We start from the raw sequence: 4,506 nt of genomic DNA, 5'->3' as shown, positions 1-4,506 counted from the left end.
GCCATGGGCCGCCCCGCCGCCGCCGCCGCCGCCGTGTGCGCCGCGCTGCTCAGCCCCGGCCTCGCCTTCAGCTCCCACTTCGACCCCGGTGAGTGCCGGCGCCGCCGCGTCCCGCTGCCTCCCGCGCGCTTCCCTCGCCGCTCCTTCCCCCGCTGCCCGCGGCTCCCTCCCGCTTCCCTCTCGGCTCCCTCCCGGTTCCCTCCCGCGCTGCCCCCGGGAGGCTCGGGCCGCTGGAGGCGCCGTTTTCGCTCCGGGGCCGGAGCGCGCGGGGTCCCGCGGGCGCTTGGGACGCTGAAAACCCGGCATCATCCTCATCCTCATGCTCGCCCGGCGGGATGGGGGCCGCGGGGAGGGTGCGGGGGCCGAGGCGCCCGTCCCGCTGCGGGGAGGCAGCGGCGGCAGAGCGGCGCGGCGGGCGCTCGCTGTTATGTAAGGAGCAGCTTTCTGGCCTGGGCTGCGCTGCGGCTGCAGGAGCTGGCAGCGCGGGGCTCGCGCGCTTTTGTGCGCCCTGGGGCCCTTGCAGCTGCAGCCTCCCCCTCTCCGCTGCATGCGCTGCTCGGCTGCGGGGTGATGGGGGACGCGGCTGCTGCCGCTCGGGTGTGCGGGGCTGCCCGCACAGAGGCGCAGCCCTCGGCGGCACCGGCCTCCCGGGACGGGCACCCCTGTGCTGCAAAGGGACCCAAGGGCCAGCGTCTTGCAGGGCTCGCGGCCAGCCGGCACCATCCCTTTGTTTACCCAAATAGAGGAGCCGAGCGCAGGTCTGGCAGCGCCCGCAGCCCAAAGGGCCCCTCTTGCACCCCCAGCCTTTGATAGCAACTCCCTTATCGGTAATTGAATGCGAAAGAAACGCAGCGTTTCCTTCACCGGCTGCGCTCGGTGGGAGCTGGGGGTGTCACTGCGGTGCTTCAGCATCGCTCCAAAGCAGCGTTCCCCGCTGCAGCCCCCTCCTTTGCAACCCCTGCAGGACCCCCGTGCCCCAGAGCCGCGGGCTGGGGGCGATGCAGGGGCTGAGCCCCGGCTGCCGCCCCCAGCCCTGCCTGCTGCAGCTGGCGCGGGCGAGGACGGAGACTCCTCATTGCATCGAAATGCTGTAGCGCTGGGGGCAAACACGTATTTACCGTCCTTGGACCTCGATCTGGTTTTTGCCTCCGTTTTCATGGAGGACCCAATTTGCCATGCTAATCCTGTCAAACCGAGGATTTTCAGGACACTTCTGGTTAAAAAAATTCCTTAAGCGAGAAGGTTTGATGCTGCTGTGTCTGGCCGTGCGGCTGAATGCGGGACTCTGCCCGCTGCTGCGGCTGACACCTGCCATTACTGTCAGGGAAGGAATTAAAGCGGAGGCAGAAAAGTCTTCTTGGTTTCACGGCCTTGCTGGGCTCGTGCATGCGGCGGGGCGTCCTGCTCAGCCTCCGGCACCTGTCCCATTTTCCCGATGTCCGCTGGTCTCTGTGCGGGAGGATGAGGCACGGGGCAAGGAGGAGGATGGGCGGCATGCGGCTGGCGGCGCCTCGGAGGCTTTGGGCTCCTTTGACAAGAGCGGTGATGTTCCCGGCAGGATTTTCCATGCTGCCATGGCCCAGGCAGCGTGCAGTGCTGAGGGAATGAGGCCACCGTGTGCATGGTGCAGGGATGCCACAACAGCCCCGTTCCAGGGGTTTTGTCCCCATTTTGCTGCCTAATTTGCTGCCATTCTCCTACCTGGCTCCCGGGTCTTTGGAGATGAGATCCTTCTCTGTGCCTGGCCGAGCTCATGGAGCTGGTGCTGATGGCAGCCTGAATGAGGGACTCGTATTTATGGGTCCAGCGGGCACAGGCCGCCGTCCCCCCGCAGCTGCTCCAAGCCTTGCAGCACCATTGCTGTGGCGGGACAGGGCTCGCAGCACCTTGTGGGGTCCTGTGCTGGTGCATGCATGTTGTGCTCCTGCATATGGACATGGCGCTGCCCACCACTGACTTGTGCATGGAGCTCCTGAGCATGTGCATGGAGCTCCTGGACAAGAGCATGGAGCTCCTGGACATGGAGCTCCTGATCATGGAGCTCCTGAGCATGTGCATGGAGCTCCTGGACATGGAGCTCCTGAGCATGGAGCTCCTGAGCATGTGCATGGAGCTCCTGGACATGGAGCTCCTGATTATGGAGCTCCCAGACATGTGCATGGAGCTCCTGGCCAAGTGCACGGACTGTCTTGGACTGGTCCGTGTGCAGGGTGCTCTTGGACACAGGCACATGAACAGAGCTCCTGGGCAAGCGCATGGGCTGCCCTGCTGCCGGTGCGGAGCAGAGAGCCTGAGTCCCCGAGTGGGGAAGGCGCCTCGGAAGCAGAGGGCAGATTGGGGCCAGGGGACGTGCGACAAAGCGGCTGCTGCAGGGACGGGGCCACGTGGCAGCACCAGGAGCCCTGTCCCGCTCCGTGGGGTGACACCTCATCGGCCGCCGGCTGCGTGTGCCCACGGGTGCCGGTTCCTCCTCCTCCTCCTCCTCCTCCCCGCTCGTGCTCCCGCCCTGCGCACGGCTGGCTGCGTTTTGGACAGCGATACGGATCCCTGTCAAAGCCAATTAGGGGAAATTAATACTCCGGGGTTGAAAGGACTCTGATCTCTCGGGAGCGGCAGCGCAGGGTGAGACACGCCGGGCACTGGCCGGCCCCGTACACGCTCCCTCCTCATCCTGGCTAATTCTGTGGGCTGGAAAAGTTCCCCCTCCGCGGAGTGGCTCTGGAGCTCAGGGAATGAGACATTAGAGAAATTGCTGTCCCAAGGGTGTCGCAGCAGCCCCTGCGCGCAAAGCCAGCAATGCTCTGGGTAGCGCTGCCGCTGCAGGAGCCGGAGCAGCGGGAAGAGCCGCTTCGGGAATTCCCGGAGAGCGGCCGGGCCAGGCAGGCGCTAAAGCCCCAGGTCCTGCTCCCGGGCGCTGCTGGCTCCTCCCGACGACCTCCACCTCCACGCAGCCTGTTTGTCCTCGTGGCACGAGGGGAAGGGCCCCATGTGGGGGTGCAGGGCCGGCCTCGTCCGCCCACTCCTGCTGCCCAGCTCCGGCCGGGCCACGGGAGGGACGTGCGGGTGGTGCGAAACCCCTGCGCTCCTGGCTCGGCCTTTTCCAGAGCCTCCGAGGCCTCTGAGGTTCCACAGGGAGCTCGGTGCGTGCCTGGGAATGGCACCCTGGGATGTGGTGGGATGCAGAGGGATGCACAGCGCCAACATCAGCATTTGGGCTCCGTCGCTCTCATGCTGCCTGTTAAAATTGCGCTGCTGCCACCCACATCCCTTCCTCTCCGTGGCCTCATCTGGTGCCTCCGGCACCCTCGCGGAACCAGCTCCCACTGGAGAGCAGTGTCTGGCGTGGGGAGTATCTGACAGCACCTGCAGCACCCCGGGAATGGGGTGAAAAGGCCCCAAACGGTGATTGCAGCAGGCAGCTGGGCTATAGGCACCGTGGGTGCCAGCCACAGCACAGAGCCACCGGTACCCCCGGAGCGGATCTGTCCCGGCTGTCCTGCGGGAGCCGGCTCCTCTCCTCTGCTCGCAGGCAGAGCTGCAGATTCCCATTTTGTCATGGATGGATCCTGATAAAAATAGGCCGCCCCGCTCCATGCTGCCTCCCTCCTGCATTACGTAAAGGCTCCTCTCCGTGCACCGGGGCCGGGACCGAGCGGCTGCAGCCTCCACCGGTGCCGAGGGTCTGCGGGACCGGCCCCAGCCTGGCCAGGAGCAGCCAGCGAGAGGAGGTGACTGATGCGGGCAGGTTTCATCTCGCCTTGCGCTTTTTTATTGTTCGTTTTGTGGAAGAAGACGGTGAGGTTGGCGGCAGCCCCGGGGCACCAGGGCCACGGCGAGGCTGAGCTCTGGGCACCTGATTCCCCGGCTCTAATCGAAGTGACGCGCGCGCTGCCCGCCCCACAGCCGGGCGCCTCAGCCTGCGCTCACACATTCCTGCTTCTCGGGTCATTATGCTCAGAAATGACAAGTGATCTTTCTCTATTTTGCACTTAATTTTTTTTTTTTACTGCTAATTCATCCCAGGATGATAAAAGCAGGATAAGGAGGTGAGACTCCATCCTTCTAAAGCAGTTTGCTTAAGTAGACGGGCACTACAAGCCACCTAAGGAGAATAGATGAACAGAATGGTTTGCAAGGCAGAGAGCAGGGGCTGCTGCGGGGGGCGAGGGCCGGGGTCCCCGCGCGGGCGGCGCTGCCTCCGCTCCGCGCGCTCGGTGGCAGCGCCTGGCTGCACGTGGCCGCGCGGCGCTGCAAAGCCGCATCCCTGGGAGCTGCCCACGGACCCGGGCCCTTCATCCTGCCGGGATTGTTAAGGTAGTGGGACGGTGCAGGCGGGACAGGTGCTGCTGTGGCGGGACAGGTGCTGCTGTGGTGGGACGGGCACTGATGCGGCCCCGGCCCCGTGAGGATGATGATGATGATGAGGAGGATGTTGATGATGATGATAGGAGGAGGAGGAAAAGGAGGAGGAGGAGGAGCAGGGGTGAGGTGCCGCGCTGGGAGCCG

The 4,506-nt window shown here is 65.2% G+C and overlaps 1 protein-coding gene across 1 annotated transcript in view; it reads left to right on the top strand.

Annotated features, from left to right (window-relative positions):
* The first annotated feature begins 25 nt into the window (after positions 1-25).
* The window catches only part of AATK (apoptosis associated tyrosine kinase), a 15,346-nt gene continuing 10,865 nt past the window's right edge, over positions 26-4,506 (top strand). Inside the window, exon 1 of the mRNA XM_026036851.1 lies at positions 26-88. The gene's annotated coding sequence lies outside the window, so the exon portion shown is untranslated. The remainder of the gene's footprint in view (positions 89-4,506) is intronic.

This window comes from Nothoprocta perdicaria, unplaced genomic scaffold (assembly GCF_003342845.1).
Source record: "Nothoprocta perdicaria isolate Ctin4 unplaced genomic scaffold, notPer1 scaffold_187, whole genome shotgun sequence".
Taxonomy (NCBI): Eukaryota; Metazoa; Chordata; class Aves; order Tinamiformes; family Tinamidae; genus Nothoprocta; species Nothoprocta perdicaria.
Note: the sequence above shows the minus strand (reverse complement) of the source record. Positions and strands in the feature narration are given on the sequence as shown.